General features: G+C 35.9%; 2 pseudogenes; both read right to left on the bottom strand.

Moving 5' to 3' along the window:
- LOC143641199 (F-BAR and double SH3 domains protein 2-like) overlaps positions 1–22,262 on the bottom strand; it is a 137,493-nt pseudogene that overhangs the window by 106,552 nt on the left and 8,679 nt on the right.
- Positions 11,524–12,346, bottom strand: LOC143641201 (S-formylglutathione hydrolase pseudogene; annotated as a pseudogene).

Below are 22,262 nucleotides of genomic sequence, written 5' to 3'. Positions count from 1 at the left end.
TGGTATGATAAAAAGACGAACATTTTTCTTTTTCTATAGAGTCTTGACATCATTTCTTTCATAATCTGTTATTATTCCAGTGATTTGAAATCTACCTTTTCACAGTCTCTAATAAATTCTTTTTAAAAAGGTTTTAAATTTTTTATTATTGCATTATAGTTACAATATTGGGATTCATATAAATTCTATATCTTACAGCAGTTGATCATGTTTGCTGTGGAAATGAGGTGAAAGTTCAGAACAGCAGATAAAGGTCTTATTTTCATAAAGCTGAGGGAAAACACTAGCTGATAAGAATACTAAAAGCCACAGGCTTCTTTCACTTAAACAATAAGTTTTCAGGGTCCACATGTTGTTGATATTCTCAATATGTACACTTTAGAGCATTTTTATTTCAGGCAAGAACCAAAAAAATCCCCAAAGCTTTCCATTATGTCTATATGAAGACAAAGATAGGAAGGAAGAGCATCCATGAGTCTATTGCTGGAAACTCCCCATGAACTGTCAACTTGTACTGGTTTTACTTGGTCACTCAAATGAGGCAACTCTCTCTTCTCTATTTTAATGCCAGAAATAAATAGAGGGAAAATACTTATCTAATATTAGCCTTTAGCACTTTTAGGGCAAAAATAATTCTATATTTTTTGTTTAATTCTGTTCACCTTACACTATTTTGGTAAGAAAATTTGGTTAATATACATAAGAGCTTTTTGATATAGATAAGACATGAAGTTATGTTGATTAAGAAGATGGTGGAAGATGAGGGAAGGTAGAAAGAGAAATGAATAAAGAATCCCTACTATGCAGGAGGCACTTACACATATTTACAACTCATGAGAAGGATGTCATTAGCCACATTTCCATGGATGAATACATGGTTTCACAGATTAAGAAGCAAAATAAAGCACTGGAAGCCCATTCCTTTCTTCTATTTTTTTTGAAATGTACAGTACAGTCTTGTTATCTATAGTCACCCTCCCGTGCAACAGCACCAGAAATTCTTAACTCTTATCTAACTACAGTTTTGTGCCCAGGCAACAACTTTCCCCAACCCTGTCCCCTTCTCCAGCCTCTGATAACCTCCACTGTACTATCAACTTCTATGAAATCAACTCTTAGATTCCACATCAGTGAGATCATATGGTACTTGACTGTCAAGAGCCTACTATTTGTCACTTTATCCTAGGTGCTAGAAATACTGTGCAGAGAGAAAAAGACAAAAAGTCCTTCTCTGCATATTACGTCAGAGGTTGCCATAATGTAATAAACACAGTGAAGGGATAAAGCATGAAGATAAGATGCTATCTTATACTGATTAGTCAGGGGAGATCTTACTAATAAAGTCACATCTGAGAAATGGAGCTGAGTGGAGTAAGGGAGAAGTGGTATCTAAAAGAAGAGCTTGCTTAAGAAAACAGCAAGTTCAAAGGTCCTGAAGTGAGAGGCACTTGGTGTGAAATAGTCAGAAAGCCAATATTGAATTACACTGAAACAAAGAGTGGTTGACAACATAGGACCCCATAAAATTTTTAATTTTAAACTGAAGAGAAGAGAAGCTATTAGCAGGTTTTGAGCAAAGGATTGACAAAATCTAGTTTAGGTTTTAAAATGATCACTTTGGCTAATGTGGAAAGAATACATATTGAAGTAAGGGGTGGAAGCAGAGAATCAAAGAGAAGACTTTAAGTATTTGCAGATGTAATAATGGTGGCTTGAATTAAAATAGTGGTAGTAGAGGTGAGGGAAAAATGGTTCTACTTAAAAGAATTACCAATGGTATAATGTGGAGTTTGGAGGGGGGCAGCAGGATGATTTCTAGCCTAAGCAACTGCGAAGATATAGCTGCCTCTATTAAGAAAAGAATAAGATGAGCAAGTTTGTGAAGAGAAAATCAAAGGTTGAATAGGTGACCAGTGGTCAGGAGAGGACTGACACAGAAACAGAAAATAAGTCAATGTATTTAGGTTGTGGAAGTCAAGTTTCTCACTGTTCAACATAGCATCTATATACAAATAGAAAGGCAGGGAGATAAAACAGTTGTGAAGGCACATTCCTGAAATTCCAGTTACTTGGGAGACTGAGGCAGGAGGATCACAAGTTCAAGGCCAACTTGGGCAATTTAGGGAGACCATGTTTCAAAACAAAAATAAGAAAGGGCTGGGAATGTAGCTCAGTGGCAGAACACTTGCTGAGCATGCACAAGGCCCTGGGAAGAAAGGGAAGGAGGGAGGCAGGAAAGGATCTTAAAAGTACAGGATTTGAACTGGACAGCTCAATGTAAATTGAGCACACAAAAACATACACATACACGGACAGATATAAAAACAGATACAGCTGTATGTGTGTGCAAAAGACAGGAAAAAACAAAGTGCTTTTCCTAGTCTCCCTTACCAGTCAGTATTATTAACACTTCTGACATTAGATATGTATGTGACAATCCTCCAACAGACACCTGCTGAGGATACTCTAATTCAATTCCATTCTGACACTGCCCTTCTGGACAGCATCGATGTCACATGTTAAGACCTCAGTCCTACAAGAGTACTGCCCACTTTCAAATGCCAATCACAAATCCCAGGTTGTGACTTGTATTTTTGATCAAACACACAAAAATTTGTAACAGTTTCGTGGAACCCTCCTTGGGTTTGATTAGTTTGCTATAGTGGCTCACGGAACTTGGGGAAATACTTTTACATACATTTATGCATTTATTAGAAAAGTTATTACAAAAGATACAGATGAATAGCTAGATGAAAGAGATGTATATGATGAAGTGTGGGAGAAGGGGTAGAACTTCCATGTCCTTTCTAGGCACACCACCTGCCAGGAACATCCATGTGTTCACCTATCCAGAAGCTCACTGAACTCTCTCCTTTTTTTTCTTTCTTGTGTGTATGTGTGTGTTGCTGGGGACTGAACCCAGGGCCTCATGCATGTGAGGCAAGCACTCTACCAACTGAGCTACACCCCCATTCCTCCTTTGGATTTTTATAGAGGCTTCATTATATAGGCAAGATTGATTACATCATTAGCCACTGGTGATCAAATCATCTTTAGCTCCTCTCCCCTCCAGGGAAGTTGGGCTAGAAGTTTCAACTTTCTAATTATGGTCAGTTCCCTGGGCAACCATCTCCTATCCTGAGGCCATCCAGGAGCCCACCAAGAATGGTCTCATTGGAACAAATGATGCTCCCGTTACCTAAGAAAAAGATTTAGAAGTTCTGTGTCAGGAACTGGGGAAAAGACCAAATACAAGAATAAAAGATTGTGCTAGTGCCCTTGTCTCAAGGGTTTTAAACACCTGGGTGGCATGTGTGCAGAGATCAAATATATATTTTATATCGTAACATCACAGTGTGTACATAAATAATTTCCCAGAAATGGTACAAGAAAAGTACACAATAAGTCTGGAACATTTAGACCAGAAAGAAAGAATGAAGGGAACACAGTAAAGGACAGGAGTCAGCTTAAAGAGATTCCTGTTGGTTGTGTATGGGACACTATGAACATAAATATAAATAATAAGACCAACAAATTTCAATCCATGAAAGAAAATAGAAATCCATGAACACAATGATTAAGAAATGAATGAATGCATGAAGGGATGAGAGGGGGAAAATAAGAAACTTCTCCCTTATAGTAGAGTTTCAACTAAAAATTGTAGAAGGAATGATGAAAAATAGAAAATTACTATTTGGTAACCATCATAAAAGTGGTTGAGTTCAGGAGGGTTCACTTAAGCATGCCAGGGCTGGTAGGTAGAGGTCTGATGAGGAATACAATTGGCATAGTTTTCTCACAAAATATTATTTCTTGGTCTGTTTGGATTGTGTAACCAATATCATTAACTAGAAGATTTATAGACAACAGAAATTTACTTCTCACCTTACTGGATGCTGGGAAGTCCAAGATGGAGGCATCAGCAGACTCAGTGTCTAGTGAGGGTCCACTCCCAGGTTCACAGACAACACCTTTTCATTGTGTCCTCACATGGTAGAAAGAGCAAGGGGTCTCTCTCTCAGGCCTTACAAAGGCATGAAAGCCACCATGAAGGCTGTGCCCTCATGACTTACTCACCTCCCCAAGACTACCTTCGAATACCATTACATATGTATTTTGGGGAAACACATTCAGAAATAACATGATTACATAGGAAAAAAGATGATTTTACAGTGGAAGAAAACACAGCAGATACCAAATTGACTAGGTGATCAAGAGTAACATCACCAGGAATGAGACAGGTGATTATATCATTCATACACCTCTAGATATGGTATACTGAGAAGACACAGCATTTTTTCTGAGATATTTTTGCCAAGAATGCATGGCCTGAGAGGCACCCAACAGAATTGGAGGCTGTATATTTTAAAACTGTCAAAGTTATGAAAGACAGGATAAAAACTAAAAAACTTAAAAAAAAAAAAAAAACCTCTTCCAAATCGAAGGAATCTAAAGAGATATGCAATTGAATTAACCAGAAAGAGATATTTTTGAACATTTGGTAGAATTTGGATTTGATATGTAAACTGGATGATATTTATATAATGATGCTGATTTCCTAATGTGGATGGTTAGGTAGAATAGCCTTGTTTGGAGGCGATAACATCTGGAGTATTTAGAGATGATGAGGCATCAAGTCTGCAATTTGCTCTCAGACAGCACATGCCTGTAATCCCAGTGACTTGAGAGGCTGAGGCAGGAGGATCACAAGTTCAAGGTCAACTTCAGAAATTTAACAAGACCCTGTCTTATCTCAAAATACAAAATAAAAAGGGCTAGGGATGTATTTCAGTGGTATAGGGGCCTGGCATTCAATCCCCAGTAATGCCCCCAACCCAAAAAAATCAATATAAAACAAAACTCCCACCATTCAGAGAATGGTCTCTTAAATCTTCCATGTTTTATGTATAATCACTTAAAAGTGATAAAATTTAAGTAAAACTATCTTCAACCAAATCTCCCTAAGGAATAAATTTTTTAGTTGATTTTTAAAAAGCAATTCAGAATCTTATTTTTATAAAAGAACATTCTAGCCTACTGAAACAACTAGCCTGGATGCCATCTATGAAAGTAAGAGTACTGGACTTGATTAGTCCAGTTATTTTTCTGCTTCAGCACTTCTACAGGATATGATGCAGGCTCATAGTAACCCTTTGCATGTATGTACATGAGTTGTGAATCTTTCTACTATTAGAAGATGGGAAGCTCCAGCCACTTGTAGTCTGTAAAATTCTATCACTACTCTTCACTTATTTTTGAAATCTTAATCTTATTTTAATTGTTATTCTTCCATTTCATATATTCTACAGTCTTTATACATCAGAGAGATGCAGCACATTCTGAGATTAACAATCAAGACTGTTAATTTAGATTTGCTCCCACGGTCACAGTCAGGGGCACACTAAACATGGGCTTGCTTGCAATAAACTGCACATAGCCATTTCAAAGAAACTGCTCCCAGTAACTTTCTGTGTTTCCTGAAAGGAGCAATCCAAGTGAGTCCCTGTTTCAACTGAGATCTACAGATTATGTAAATCGCATGATGATCAACAGAAGCTAAGACCACGATTGCTAATGGGGCTGGCCTGGAAATCTCAGAATAATTCTTGGCCCAGTATACTAACAAGCACATATTACAACAGGCACATAAACTAAAATCAATTTGCCATCCCTATTCCTTTAAAGCTGCAAAGATTTCCAATAAAAATATTATCCCCCATTCTGTAACCACCAAAAAAGTTCTGTCCTGATAATATTGGGGTAGGTGTGGGAGAAGAGCATAATATAAAGAAGAGGATAATAAAGAATCCCTGCTTTTGAAATATACTCTGATAATAAGAATTCCCAAGTTATATGAAGGCCAATCAGAAACATAGGGGTCAAAGCAGAGTAAAGTGTGCTTAGGGAGGGAGGTGCAAGCACTTCTGTCATCATTTTTTCCTGCCTTTGATCTAAAGCACTTTTGGCTGGTCGCACAGTGGATACAAGATGACCTAGGAATGGGGAGGTACTACACACATAAAGAAGGTAACTTAGCACTGCTCACTTGGTGCTTCTCATCTTCAATACAATAACTTTGGACCCTTTTTTTCTTCTTTAATGTCCAGTTTAAATACAAAGCTTCTGCCTTTCCAATTCTTAGCTGCTCTATGGGTATATCATATCTAGGTGTTTCCAGTCATTTTGAACTGTGCATTTAGTCCTGTTTTAAGTACAGGAAGTATGTGTAGTTGAGAAATAAACACTTTTGAGAACTGAATATTAAGTGACTTGAGGATAGCAATATTCTCTGCTCTCTATTTACCCAAATCTTTCCAGCAAGTTACTAAGTAAGCTACCCTAAACAAAATGCAAAGTTGATATCTCTAAATATGCTGTTGTTTTTGTTTAATCATATGTTAAGAAAATTATAAGCAGTCAAATATATCTTATGGTATTATGCAACTCAGTTTATAAATTGCAAGTGGTACTAAGGTAAAAGCATGTCACTTAACACTTTGTCCTCTGCATTTCAATTCAATGTGTAAATACTAAACTCTCTGCAATAAGAGGCTGATTCTGTTCCATCTCTAAAAGCATCTAAAGCATTTAGGTAGTCCTTAACAAGTACTATTATTGAAACATTCAATCAGATCTTCAATTTTAGTGTTAGTAGTTTCTTCCAGCTGAAGACAGTAATAACATTATTTACTATATGGCAGAAGTTACCCAAGGTGAGAACAAGGGGCAGCTGGGAGAATTTGCAAGATCAGAATTATTTTCATAATAATACTAAGACATCATCTGCATTTTCCACTTTCATCCTCTCACAAGCACATAGTGGAGTTTTACAGAGGTTAGAAAATAGATGAGGGGGCTGGGGATGTGGCTCAAGTAGTAGCGCGCTCGCCTGGCATGTGTGCGGCCCGGGTTCGATCCTCAGCACCACATACAAGCAAAGATGTTGATGTTGTGCCTGCCGAAAAACTAAAAAATAAATATTAAAAAAATTTCATTCTCTCTCTCTCTCTCTCTCTCTCTCTCTCTCTCTCTCTCTCTCCCTCCACTCTCTCTTTAAAAAAAAAAAAGAAAAGAAAATAGATGAGGACACAGACACTCTGACAGCTAGTGAAATCTGTACCTAGGCATTCTTGTGTCTAAAAGATTTCTCAATTTAAATGTCAAACACAGTAAGTATCATTAAGCAAACCCACATCTATAAAAGTTCCTTGGGTTCTCAATGATTTTTAGGAGTATAAAGAGGTCTGAGACAAAAAAAAAACTTAATAATCACTGGTATAGGCTGTTGACAGTCAATGAAAAATTGGGAAAATGTACAGAATATATTTTATATAAGTTAAGTGATGACTCTATTTATACTTTGAGATTTTCTTCCTTCAATCATTGTCAAATAAGGACATAAACTTTAAGGTTTTCCCCTTACATTTTTTAGTAAAAATGTGCCTTACATAAAAATGACAGAGATAACATGACTTCCTATCAACTTCTGGAAAAGATGATTGAACAAATACCTTCACAATGTAAAAAGGTAGAGGTAATCATCAGGAGTCATCATAGATTAAATAAAAGTCAAAAAAAAATGAGACCATAATGGACCCTATCTATCTATCATCTATCTATCTATCTATCTATCTATCTATCTATCTATCTATCTATCTTTGTGCTGGGGCCTAAACTCAGGGGCACTTAACCACTGAGCCACATCCATAATTCCGCAATTATTTTTAACTTTTATTTTGAGACAGGGTCTTGCTAAGTTGCTGGGGGTCTCATGGAGTTGCTGAGGCTGGCCTTGAACTTGCAATCCTTCAGCCTCAGCCTCCAGAGTCTCTAATATGACAAACATGTGCACTATGCCTGGCTTCATTTATTTTTTAAATATTTAAAGTTACTAGACTGTAGATCTGCCAAAGAAATGAAATATCCTCGTTCATCAGGCATTAGTGGAAATGACCCTGGACAAAATGTAGTACTGCAAAGTGGTTAGAAGAAAGTACATGGGAGGTAGGCTGGTGTAATCCATGGTTCAGCTGTGTCACTGCCTGCCTGCCTGTGTAACCTGGGCAAGATACTTATCTTTTTTTGTTTCAATTACTTCTTTGATAAAAATAGGGATAATGATAATAGTATCTATTCACAGAAAATTGGTAGGTTAATGAAAGTAAATAGTTTAGATGAGCACCTGACATATACAGAGTGATCCATGTGTACTTTTTATTAAGTCTGTCTTTGTTTAACTGGTATATCTTAAATATTCAAAAGAGTACCAGGTACTAGTAGACTCTCAACGAATTTTCTGAATTCATAAATGTCTAAGCACCTTATAATAATAATATGATAATAATAACTTTTACATTTATTGTGTGCTTACTGTATACCGGGTCAAGGTAGAAATGCTTACTATACTTTACCTCCCTGAATACTCCCAAAGCAACTAGGATACTTACTAGCAGCTTCATATTATATACTAGTTATCAGAGGCTTTCAGAAGGGAAATAATTTGCCTATGTTCACAAAACTATTTAAGTGATAAAATCAGGAATCAAACAAAACTTGCCTTGCTTTAAAACTTTTCTTCTTTAGGCAGTATGTTATATTTGATTGTGAACAAGATTTAACAGAAATTGGATTAGATGAAAACTCTGTACTGTTGATAGGTTTCACCACAAATAGATTTCATGCATTAATATACTTAACAGATACATATGTTGGTACTATGCTAAGCTCAAGCAATACAGCTGTGAGCAGAAAACACATAATTTTGTTTTTAAGAATTTGTAGCATACTAAGGGCAGGAGGTAAAACAAAAAAAATATAATCAAGTATACAATTAAAGTTAAGAAGAGTATTAAAAATCGATGCTAGGAGAATATAAAATAGAGGAATGTAATATAGTTTGAGGAAGGCTTTCCTACAGAAATAGGTTAGAACTATGTGTGAACCCTAAGACTTAAGAAAGTGTGCCTAGTGTATGTAAGGCCCTGGGTTAGATTCCCAGCACTACAGGAAAATGCAGAAGTTAAGAAAGTGAATGTGAATGACAGTAGAATGAATTGGACATTATTACCCTATGTGCACATATGATTACATGACCTAATGTAATTACATGACCTGATATAGATGTGTGACTCTACATCATGCACAACAGACGAATGAGAAGTTATACTCCATTTATGTATGATGCATCAAAATGCATTATAATGTTATGTATGACTAATTAGAACAAATAAAAGTTAATTAAAAAAAAGTGAATGTGATAGTGAGGAGGCACTGGTATAGGAAGGAGATTGGTATGGTTGAGAAACTAAAGAGAATCACTCATTGAAGGGTAAAGAGTAAAGGGAGGGATCTGAGAGGAGAATAAAGAGTCAGACAGGTAATAGTTAATAAGTGAAAATAATCCAAATGTTAACCAACTAATGAATGGGTAAATAAAACGTGATATATCATTATTCAATCATAAAAAGGAATAAATAGTAATACATGCTACAATATGAACTCTTGGGTTCAATTCCCATTACCAAAAAATACGTGTGTGTGTGTGTGTGTGTGTGTGTGTGTGTGTGTATAAAGAACTGAAAATTGGAACTCAAAATATGTATTCCATGTTCATACAGCATTTTTCACAATAGCTAAAAGGCAGAAGGAACGCACATTTATCAGTGGATAAATAAACAACATATAGTATGTAAATACAATGGAATATTATTTGGCCTTATAAAATAATGAAATTCTGACATATACTACAACATGGATGAACCTTGAAAACATTACGCTAAGTGAAATAAGCCAGACACAAAAGGATAAATCATAATTCTACTTATATGAGATACTTAGAGTAGTCAGATTCACACAAAAAAACAGTGAATATGATGAGATATCATTCTTGGGATTGTGTTATCATAAATGGCAAGAAAAAAGAGATTATCTGGGTAGGTTTAACATAATCACACTAGCCCTTTAAGAGCAGAGCGTTTTCTCTAGCTGGCAGTAACACAGGAAGTAAGAGATTCAAAGTGGGAATGCATGAAATGGATTTGGCATACCATTGCATTTTATTGTATGTTAACTATACTTCTCCAAAACAGATTTTTTAAAAACAAGTTAATTTCTTCAAAGTTCTTACTCTTGTCACCCTATATATTACTCTTTTTGATGGATACAATACCTTTAATTATTTTTATGCCATGCTAAGCATTGAACCCAGTGCCTCACATGTAGGCAAGTGCTCTGACACTGAACTACAACTCCAGCTCTATATGCTTCTCTTAAATAGTTCTATGAATGCTCAGCTTCAGTATCCCTCACTCACTGTTGATTCTCCAGCAAAGATACTCAACTCAGAGTCAAGCTACAATGTCTAAGCCCGTTGTGATGAACTGGCCACTGCAGGGTATAGATTACTAGGTTCTAATTTACATTTTTGAAAGATTAATTGGTAAATTCTAGAATGAAGATCATCTAGATAAAACTTAAAATTTACAAGAAATTTGTTAGTTGGAATATCCTTTTTTAGAACATTTGTTTCCAAACTATATTTCAAGGAACTGTAGTATTCAGCACAACACCTCAGGAACCACAGAAAGAAGTAAGGGAAGTGGCACAGGCAGGTGAGAGGAGTGGGAAACACACACAAAGAGGAACACGCTCTCAAGTTTTACAACCAAATAGCTTTCCCCTTCATCTGCTTTATGTATAAAGATTCCATATAGGAGTCTGAAAATATTTGACTCCTAAAAATATTTTAAAACAACTGTTTTTGAAGTTTGATAAGACTGGCAAAAGACTCTCTTTGTGTCACAGGGAGCCAAGCATAATATGATCAATATAGCAGGAAAAGGATCTACTGTGTCATATTCCATAAGCCCCTGGAGAGCTGCTCCAGAGAATCATAACCTTCTTATTTGTGGCTCACTGATGGCATGGATCCTATCCAATTCATTTTTGTATCATCAAGCGCCTATCACCAAGTAAAAACTCAAGTGCAGAGTTGAGTGGTTACTACACAGAAACCTAAAATATATATTATCTGGCCCTCTATAGAAAATGTTTTCCAACTTCTGTTCTATTATAAGGTATAAATAAAGGTCTAGAGTACAAGTGAAAATGGAATTACTCCTGAAATAACAGAATGTAATTATAGCTGTTGTTATCAAGAAAAATGGTCAGTAGGGTTGATAGTGGACAGAAGAAGTCACAATGGAAGAAAAACAAGTAAAAACTAAGCTCCAGAGTACTGTTGTCCAGTAGCGCTCTGAGACAATAAAAATACATCTGCACAGTCCAATATGGTAGTCACTAGCCACATGGGTTTCTGAACACTTAAACTATGGCTACTGTGACAATAAAAAGAATTTTAAAATTTATTCTTTTTTTCAGATTTTATATATTTATTCAGGAGACTCAAGTGTAGAATGAAGTTCTTTTGGCAACATGAAATCCAATGTTTCAAAATTTTTTCCTCAGCGATTCTGTTTATTATAACTTTTATAATCCTGAAGAGATTTTCTTATCAGAAGTTTTTCATGCATTCAGGTATTTTGCATAATGATTGATTATAAAGGTTGCAATGAAGTAGTAGCTATGATCATAGCCCTCCTATCATCTACAAACAATAGAAATTTTCTTTTCTATATAGGCAGCTATGAAATTATCAGGGAGTAAATGTCCATCTAGAAGAAACTGGTCATTTTCCCTTGTCCAACTGAGAACCTGGACAGGACTTCACAAGATGGGTTGCATCATATTCCTTTTCTTTATTTTGATCTGTTCCCAAATATTTACTAAATGTTTTGTGCTCCATGGACACAGCACTGGGTTGCAAACTGGAGCAAATGCTGACACAGTTTTGTATTTTCTGGGATTTTTCAAAGGACAAATTAGAGCTCCTTGACCTCCCATAAAGTGGCCAGAAATAGACATCCACTGGGGGTCCACTGAAAAACGTATTTATGAGTTGGGAAGCTTCTTCGTTACCTAAGAGTACATTCTGTAGTTACTTTTCCAAGAATCTTCAGTGATATTCACATAAAACCCAGGCAACAGTGCGGACACCCCAGCTCTCCACCTTCTCCTTTAGTATTACAGCTATGAGGGCTGGTATCTGGGAGCAAATGATAAGGCTGTGTTCTGAGGCAGCCTGATAATAACAAGATTTTGATTTAAAATTGTTCTGTGCAAATTAAACCAGGCAACCAATGTAGTACAGGGCACTTTCCACTTTCTGCCTTTGGTGGTAAGTAGACAGAAAATTTCATTTTGCAGTTCAGATCAACACTGTCATGTTCAAAATGTTCTGCAATACCCCAAAGCACTTGTTGCTGAAAATCTGTTTCAACGCCATTCTTCTCCTATTCAACTACTACTTGCTGTGTGTGTGTGTGTGTGTGTGTGTGTGTGTGTGTGTGTGTGTGTGTGTCTGTATGTCTGTCTGCAGCAAAGGGCAGACGATCCTCTGGTAGTGATAGCTGTAGAGATGGCAGGACTGAAGAGGCAAATGCCAAGAGACAGTAGGGCCTCAAAACAGCCACCTGGCTCATCCTCACTTGGGCCTGCCCCCTCAACATAATCCCACGGCTTCACCCTCCTTGGGCCCAAAATTTATTCATTTTTAACTAATTTACATAGTCACAATGTACCTAAGGACTGCCATATTGGACATTACAGTTTCTAAGCCCTGATCATCACCTGATCCCTAGGATGGGGTGATTACTGGTGGAAACCATGGGGAGAGGGGGGGAGGAAATGAACTGCTTCTAATTTAGAAAAGTTTCTGCCACAGATGGATAAAGCATAATAAATATGGATAATGTTAAGGACAAGATTGCAGGCATATTTAAGAACTGTATAATATTAGCAGAAACTGGGCAAATGATTATTCTCCCTAAGAAAAGGGACTTTCAAAAAGTATGTAAAACAAGAGAAGCAGAAAGTCAAGTTTGAAATCTGGGGACTTCCATGCTTATTCATTAAGTGAAATAGTATTACTACATGAAAGAGAAGTATACCAGCTAGAGATGGCAGAGATACCAGAAAAGCCAGAACTCAAAATAAAAAAGATGAGAGCTATACAATCTAAATATGAATGAGGAAGACTTTTTGGAATAATTAATGCTTAGCTAGAAGAGCCAGAAATGGAACCTGAACACCAATAATATTTTTCTCTTTATTGACTACTCCCCCCAAAAAGAGTCTGCAAAAGATACACCAAATTATCATATTTTCTAGATATTATATGTCAGATAAAGTTTTTAATTACTTTGCCCAATTATCAACTAGTCCAGACATGTTTAACTTTCAATGAGAACAAAAAACATTTGTCTAGAAATAAGCGCCCAATATTATTAAGCTTTTAAAGTCTTTCATTAGATTGACTAATGCTATCTTTTCTACTCTGATGTACTGTGCCTTATTTTTCTTCATCCAAACCACAAAGAAAATATTGTATGAACTCTTAAAAAGAAAAATATTTTACAAGATCATGTTATTCAAAAGAACATTTAAGGAACAACTATCTCATTTTCCAGCAGCCAGTTAAGTTGCTCTCTATAGATCTGATTGAACTGGTTATCTCAGGTCCACGGTTTAGCAATAGATTTTTAGTTTGAAGATTAAAAAAAAAAAAAAAAAAACCACTAGCCTGACAACATACAGACACAGAGCAATATATATTTAGTATTTGTTCTAATCAATACTTGCTTAAGGAATAAAAAGTATGCCTTGGGGAAGCTGTCCAAATATTTATATTTCGATAGAGACATGATCATCATTTTAAGAATTATTAGAACAGGAGAGAATGTGCAATGTTTAACAAATAATTTTATACTATAATTCTCTCAGAATTCATGATATTCACTATATACTACTATATTCACTATATACTACTGCTTATTATATTATTTTTTACTAACAAGGAATGGTATGGTGGTAAGAAAACACCAGAGTGTCCAGGAAAGAACACCGAGACCTTAAGTCCTGGCTATAATATAATAACTGGATGTCACTGAGTCTCTGAGGTTGATCTGTTAAATAAGTTTAATAAATAAATTTATTAGGAAATTATTATAAAAACTAAATAAATAATGGTTTTTAAAGCACTTGTAGTATCTTATAATGCAAGGCACCTAAATAGTTGCTCCATTCTCACTCCCAAGCACTGAAGTCTCTTTTACACTCTCCTTCCCATAAACAAAACAAGAGTTATCTACAATATACTAGAATTTCTTTTATTTATTTTGCATACTGGGGATCAAACCCATGGTACTCTACCACTAAACCATATCCCCAGCCCTTTTATTTTGATGCAGGGTCTAAATTGCCAAGACTGGCCTCAAACTTGGCAACCCTTCTGCCTCAGCCTCCTAAGTCACTGAGATTCAGGCATGTGCCACAAGGCCCAGCTAGAACTTCTGTTATTTAAAAAAATAATGTAACTTGTATACCACGCTTCAAAATGAACAAAAACACTTTCATCATCTCATGGCTCCTTATGGAAGCCAAAAGAAAAAGACAATGCTCCATTTAACAAAAAAAGAAAAAAGAAGTCCAAAGAAACAGCATCATGTAAAGAATTAGTGATACCAGCCCTTCTATTAGACGTGCCAGATTTGAATTCAAGCTTTATCTAATTTCTTCATTTACCAAGTAAATGATTTATCACGTGAGGATTAAAACAAGATTGGTTATTCATTCATTTGTTCAGTATGTTCAAATGTTCACAAACATTTCTCATGCATTAAAAATATACTGAACTAGGTAGAAAGGATAAAATCTCTAATAAAACAACCAACCACTATCCTTATGGAAAGTATAGGTAAATGGGAGACAAGGTACTCATCACGTAGTCATAGATCTAAGTAAACTGCAACTATACTATGTGCTACAAAGATGAGATAAACCATTTTCATGGTTGGGAGGAGTGACCAGGTCAGGGAAGTGTTCTTTAGAAAACAACCCAAGGAAAGAGATCTGAAGAAGTGACTTCAGAAGACAGCAAAGGGAGGGTGTGTATATTGGGCAGGGGGGTAGGGTGAAGTGGGAGTGGGGCGGGGTGGGATGGAATGGGGTGGGGTGAGGGGAGGGGGGATGAGGGGAATGAGGGGGGTGAGGGGGGTGAGGGGGGTGAAGGGGGGGTGAGGGGGTGGGGTGGGGTTTGACAAATTCAAGAGGAACCAGCTAAGAATATCAATACTGGGGCTTCCCCCATAAATGTTCTACCAGATTACCTACAGTGAAGCTCCAATTTGACAAATCCTACCTCAAACTAAGACAGATACCATATAAGCATATACAAGCAGAAGTAACTTGAAAGTTAACTGTATTACTGATAGCACTGGAGTTAAAAAAAGTCAATATATAGTCATATTCCTTAGAAACCTTGTATAAAAAAGGAAGATTTAGGGAACAAAAGGAATAATTAGACAATAAAACTATTTTTGAAAAGTTAAACGTTCAATAAAATAGTTGAAGAATTCTCTCAGGAATAGAGCATAATAACAAAAATGGAAAATAAGAGAGAAAATAAATTTTAAAAACCAGACCAGGAGACTCAACACATTAATAGAAGGAGTTCCAGAAAGAGAAAAACAAAGGGAAGAAGTAATCCAAGAAATCCAAGGGTATACTAAGAATAGTCCATAATTTCTAAAAACGAAAAGCAAAAAATGAAATGAGACACAAGAATCCAAGAACCAGGATGGCTCTGAGTTCTCAAGCCATATAGGAAACAGGAAAACAATGGATTATGGATTCCGACATTTGCAAAAACAGTTTTCAACCTTTAACTGTATACCCAACTATAAGCACAGAATAATGACATTTTCATAGATACAGCACCTCAAAAAAACTTACTTTCTATACCTTTCTCAAGAAGGTACTAAGAAAAAAGAAGACATATGATACAAAAAGCTGAAGATCCAGAGAGGAGACAGCAAAAGGAGATCTCAGGACAACTTGCTAGCATCAGACAGAGGGCAACTAGTGGCGTGTAACTCCAAGACAGACATGATGAGGTATCATCACCAAGATCCCAACAATTGTCAATATAGCAGCAGAATTTAAGAACTATATGGAGAAAATAGAATAATCAATTGTTTTGGTGCCAAAGAAGGCAGAAGGGATGAAATATGTTCCAAAGCCAAGACCAAAGATCAGCTTTGCAATTGAAAAAAAAAAACTCTGGTACTTAAGTCTTCAATACAAAATCCTCTGCTTCTAAACTGTCCATATAATTTAAGGAAAAAGATTCTAACTAGGGCATTATCACCTTAACATCTACTCAGAACAATAAGCATTTCTAAATAAGGTACAAAACTGTGGTCAATTCAGTGAGGGAAGCCAATAGAGTGATGGATGGGAGTTTTCCAATACTGCAGATCCACAGAATTAGCCTGAGGAAGAAATAAGTTAGTCACACTACATTTTTAAGGATCTTCTGCCTCTATATTAAATCAATATTCTAAAATGTTTCATGAAACGAAAAATTAGAAGCATAATCTACCTAATGCTGATTAAAAACAAGCATGGGGACTTCAAAGGAAGTTCAAGAACACCTAACAATCTGACAGTTGGTCAGGTTCATTAATTTTCTCTTTGTTTTTGGCAGAGCACAGGTCCCACAAATAAGGTATTTTTTCCTGGTTTATTGAAGGACATCTTCTTTTGGTGTAGATTCAATTTTGAAAACATAGGGTTTGGGTTAGAGATATAGCTCGGTAGTAAAGCACTTACCTAGCATGCATGTGACCATGGGTTTGATTCCCTATACCACAAAACAAAATGGGTTGTCTGTTTGCTTAAGAGGTGCTAGGATTCAATCCAGGGCTTTCTACATTCTTGGTGCACATTCTTATCACTGAAGCTACCCTCAGACTAAGATTTTAGTTTTGCTGCTGTTTAAGCTAATATTAGCTCATTTTAAAATATGCATGGTAGGGGACACCTGTGCCATTATAAAAACTAAATGCTATCGATGAAGAATCAGTCAGTAAAGTAAAACAGAAAGTGAAAAGAAGGCACAGAAATTTATGTCCAAACTGGGTCTTTGATAGGCTGGGTTATTAGAATGAATATCCAAAAATATCTAAGAATATCCTCTTTGTCATCACAAAACCAGATGTCTGTAAGAGTCCAGATCCAGATACCTATATAGTTTTTGGGAAAGCCAAGATTGAAGTTTTACCTCGGCAAGCACATTTAGCAGCTGCTGAGAAATTCACAGTTCAAGGTGAAGCTTTCTCAAACACTGAAGAAAACACACAGACTCCAACTGGTACAAGAAAAGAGTGAAGAGGAAGAAGTTAATGAAACAAGTAAGGAAGCTAAGGATACAGAATTGGTCATGTCACAAGCAAATGTGTTAAGAGAAAATGCGGTCTGAGCCCTGGAGAATAACAGTTAAGAATATTATAAGTAAGGAAATGCTACAATAAATTAACAATGTATATATCTGAAAGCCAGAACCTTTTTCTGGTGTTTCAAAAGGGTAACTACATCTTGGTTTGAAATTTGTACTGTTTTATCATTTAAGAAGTCATGGCTTCTTGCTGGATGAAAAATAAAAACTGGCATTAAGCATATTAAATGTGACAGAGTTTAGCAAGTAAATGTTGTCTATGTTTCTAACAACTTTGCTAATGTTTCTAAAGCCTTAAACAGCCTCCACTTACAAATCAACGGAACATTAGATCCCATCTTTGCCAAGAGCCATCTATGAGCCATGGGTAAACTGAGCAGTGGTGGAGCCATTAGGCAGGGAAGCCTGGTATCAGGAACTCCCAATAGGAATACACTGTTTTGAGAATGCTTGATTACATGGCCCCCTGCCTAACCTACTGCTCAAGTTCTAACTCAGCTCTGGAGAGGGGAGTGACTTGCTGGAACCAGACAGCCTCTGGAAGATAGGTGCAGATTGTCAAATACCAATCAACCTGTTTACTGCAAGACCTACCACACCAAGAAAGAAGCACCAAATAAGACTCCTCCCATTAAAACCTTATCCCTGTCCTTGATATATTCCCCCTTTTTCAGTTGTTCCAGCTCCTATCAAGACTGGAAGACCCATCAGACAATCCACTTTTTAAACTCTAACCTTTAGCTCTGTATTTCTTACTGATTATTTCAGACATTTTATTTTCCCAGGTGGCTCACATCTCCTGAGCAGGAACCTGCTTTGTCTGGGTGTAAGACACCTCAATACACCTTAAGGTTTAATGAGTTACTGTCTTCATGGTTTTCAGAGATTGGCAGAAATACTAACTGCTTTTGTGCTAATTGTTTACAAAAAAGTAATGCTTTGCTATCTTGTTTACTATTATCCTAGCATGATCCTACCCTATGTGTACCTTGTCCAGTTACCCACCAATGGCAACCACGGACCTCTGGACTACCCTGATGCTGAATACCCTTAACTGTCCATGCCCCACCTGATAGAGAATAAAGATTTCAGGTCACTCCCCACCAACTTCTTCCTCTCTCAGAAAGAAGCAGTTGGAGATATCTTGTCCATTTTTTCCACAGAAATGGAAAGTAGAAATTGACAGAAGAAAAATGTTACAGGGGCCCATTTTGTGCTTTGAATATAGCCCTTGCTGCTCTAAAAATAAATATTCACAGAGACAAAAAAAAATCATTATACGGACTGAGCATCTCTAATCCAAAAATCTAAAATCTGAAACACTTCTGGTCCCAAGCATTTCAGATAAGGGATACTTAATTTGTAGATTATCAGCTTTGATCTAATAGTAGACATATACAAGATATAAGGAATCAAATGCTGTGCAAAAAATCATCTTCAGTAAATGTATTGTTTGAAACAATACATTTTCCTAAAGCAGTCATGCTAGAATGAATGAAAGGCCAATTCTCAGGTAAGTCTGAAGCACTATAATAAGAGGCTAAAACATTTAACCTCTATGTCAAATACTCTTTGGGGAAAGGCACATAGAGTTCTCATCTGGATATAAAATAATTTCCTGTCTCATTATTCTAACCTATGTTCTAACCAGCAGAAGTTGCAACAGGACAAATGGCAGAAAAGGGGATTTCAGGCAATAAACAAAAAGGAAAGAAGAAATTTAAATATATATATATATATATATATATATATATATATATATATATATATATATATATATATTGTTTGAGATGGATATAATACCTTTACTTTGTTTATTTATTTTTATCGAACCCAGTGCCTCACAAGTATTTGGCAAGCACTCTACCACTGAACTACAACCTCAGGCCCGGAAAGAAGAAATTTTGCAATAAATTACTTCTTAGTCCAGTTTGACATCCTCCAACATTCCTGCCTTTTGCTAGAGGTCTCAGGAAATGTTCCATCTTTACTTTCAAACAAGGAACTTGTAATTTCTGGATAAAGCTGATCTCTTTTCCCAGAGCCTCTGTAGTAAAAAGACTGCCTGCGCCAGTTGTAACCCCATTTTTAATTGCTGATTTCCTAAAACAAGCAATTTAACTATAGCAATATATGTGTTGAAGAGTCATTAAGAACTACCCATTTGAGAGTGCTGTGTTGAAAATATAAGAGAAAGATAGAATAATCCAATGTTTGGGTTCTTAAGAAAACAGGAAAGAAGGAGATGCAATTCAAAGTGGAGTCTGTCTGCCTGCAAGTAGAGGCAGCCTGGCAGTGGGTTAAAATGGTTTTCTTCCTCTCCCCTTCCCCCTTTCCTTTACTTCTGTGAAAGTTCAAAATAAATACAGGTAGTATAGATGAGGAAAGACCAGGATATACAAATTGTAATGCAATCTTCAGTATTTCAGAGTAAAACCCAGAGTAGATGACATCTTCATATAACCACCAGCGTTTTTTGTTTGTTCAACTCAAAAATCATCAAATATTAATGCATAATTCCACCTACTAAAGATAAAATCATGGCACTTGGAAAAAATCCAAGTTTTTTTAAAAACAAAAAATAGCCAAAATTCTGGTTAATAAGTAATTCAGACTTTCTTAAGCAATACACTATAAAAATATAAAAAACACACCTTTTTATAAAAATATTTTCATACTATATACTTTTTTTGTAAAACCTGTTTTAAAAAAATATTTTGCAGAAAATAACAAATAACAGTACAACCTAACAAAAAATAAAACTATGCTGAAATACCAGCCTTTCTCTGATAATTCAGAAGGTACTTGAAGATTCTATCTAGCTTCAATATCTCAGGAAATAGCTCAGAAGCAGTTTCCCAGCTTAAGAATTATGTCACACTTTATATATCAATCTTATCTTTTATATATCAATAATCACTATTTAGCAAATATCTTCTATGTCTAAGGAATAATGCAATCCTTTACTGTGAATTGGCTTTAAACATTAAAAATTAATTCCAAATTACTTGAAAACAAAGGTCAGTCACCAATATTGAGCACATTCTAATGAAATAGAAAGTATCCTTGTTAGTATTCTATACTCAATCCTATGTACACAACACCCAGCTCATGGGTTGTTTGTTTTTAATGAAACAAAATTATCACAGATATTAAAACTGTATTACCTTCATAATGTTAACTAAATCTGTTTGATAGTAGCGATCCTGATGTGCATTTGCTGCTGCTAGTGTAAGAAGATAATCATTCCTTGCGTGGGTAGCTTTGGAATTACACTCAGATCGCCGGGCTTTTAACTAAAACATAATAATAAAAGGAAAAAAATCAGTGCAAACTGATACTGTATGGAAAAACAGCAAGTAATGGCTCCCCACCAAGAGTAAAAATAACAATGTGGAGAAAACATTTACATGTATGTAAAAATTATACTTCACTATTAAGAAATAAAATAGTACCTGAAAACATGGGGAGAACATTTTAAACCTTTGTTATTTATACTTAACATAATTCCAAAGTTTGCTACAGAACTGAAAAATATTTTTTTGAGTTTATTGAGATGGGAAAATAAAGGTTCTAAATAAAGGTTCCTTATTTTTGAAGACATGGGTAAATCTGGAGGTTTTAGATACTAGTATTTTAAAAATCAACAATCCAAATGTGTCAGAAAAACTTCCTGTTGGTGGGGAGTCTGGCAACAAACTCTGGTCTCTAAGCTTACTTGACAGGTACTCCAGTTTGAGGGCCCCTCAGAAAAACTCACTTGCACCAGCCCAGAAGACCTGGTCTTAAGGTATTAAGTCTGAGTGAAATGATTCTACAGCGCTTCTGAAAGTCCCTGCACTTTGTCTCTTGGACTAAGAGTTAAATACACAGACTACATGAGTTGTAACACATCCAAACCTACCCCTCAAGCAGTCTTGGGAAGCAAGCTATGTCCAGTGTCCACACCTGGGTGAAAAATCCCATCACTGGGAAGGAAAGTTCCTCACTGGGTTATTGACTTTGAAATGCTTCTGTAAAGTAGAAAAACCCCACTTCCATTCTCAAAAGACCCCAAACTTTTAAAATATAAGGTAAGGTTTCTCAATTGTGAAATATACCTTTCAAAAACTCACCTTTACACTTGCTTTTTGTAAACTGATTCTTGATTGAAAAAGACTAAGTTTAGACCTATATAAAAATAGAAAAGAATGTTTAATAAAATTATATCATAATAAGATTACCAAATGTTATAATTACTTAAAAAAATTAATAACCCTTTTCCAAGACACTGTTCTAAAGTGAATTTACAAAGGTCAAAAGTGATGCTTATTTGCCTTTATTTATAAGTTATATATATTTAATATTATAGGAAAATAAAAATACTGGGATTAACATATTTAAAATACCCTTAAAAATACAATTTGACCAAGAAAAAAATAAAAATATATTAGTATATTCTAATAAAAAAGAGTCATCAAACTATATGTTATTCCTAGTATCATATAATTCCACACACTTCAGTTCTTTTACAAAAGGTCAGAGAAACCCCAGGGCAACCAACCTGGGGAGACCAAGGTTCTCAGAGCTATGTGTGTCAGGTGGTACAACACCAGAATGCAATCTATAGGCTCTAGAAAGTCCTTGCTTTTGTTACTCTCCTCATTAAAAATGATTTGTGTTTGGGTTCTTGCCTGCCTGTGTGCCCCCTCCCTCCTAAAGGTAATCTGAACTAAGAAGGCCCTTAAGACTCTCTGTCCTGTAAACTTTTGTTCTATTTAATCTTCTCCCACTCTGGTGTTCTTACCTATCTCCCTTGATGCCTAAGTTTTTTTGGGGGGGAACTATAACCTGTCAGTCAGCAGTAGTATGCTGCTTTTACTTAAAGGCTAGAGATAAGTACATAGACAAAATCAACAGACAGATGCTA

Source organism: Callospermophilus lateralis, unplaced genomic scaffold, assembly GCF_048772815.1.
Source record: "Callospermophilus lateralis isolate mCalLat2 unplaced genomic scaffold, mCalLat2.hap1 Scaffold_89, whole genome shotgun sequence".
NCBI lineage: Eukaryota > Metazoa > Chordata > Mammalia > Rodentia > Sciuridae > Callospermophilus > Callospermophilus lateralis.
Note: the sequence above shows the minus strand (reverse complement) of the source record. Positions and strands in the feature narration are given on the sequence as shown.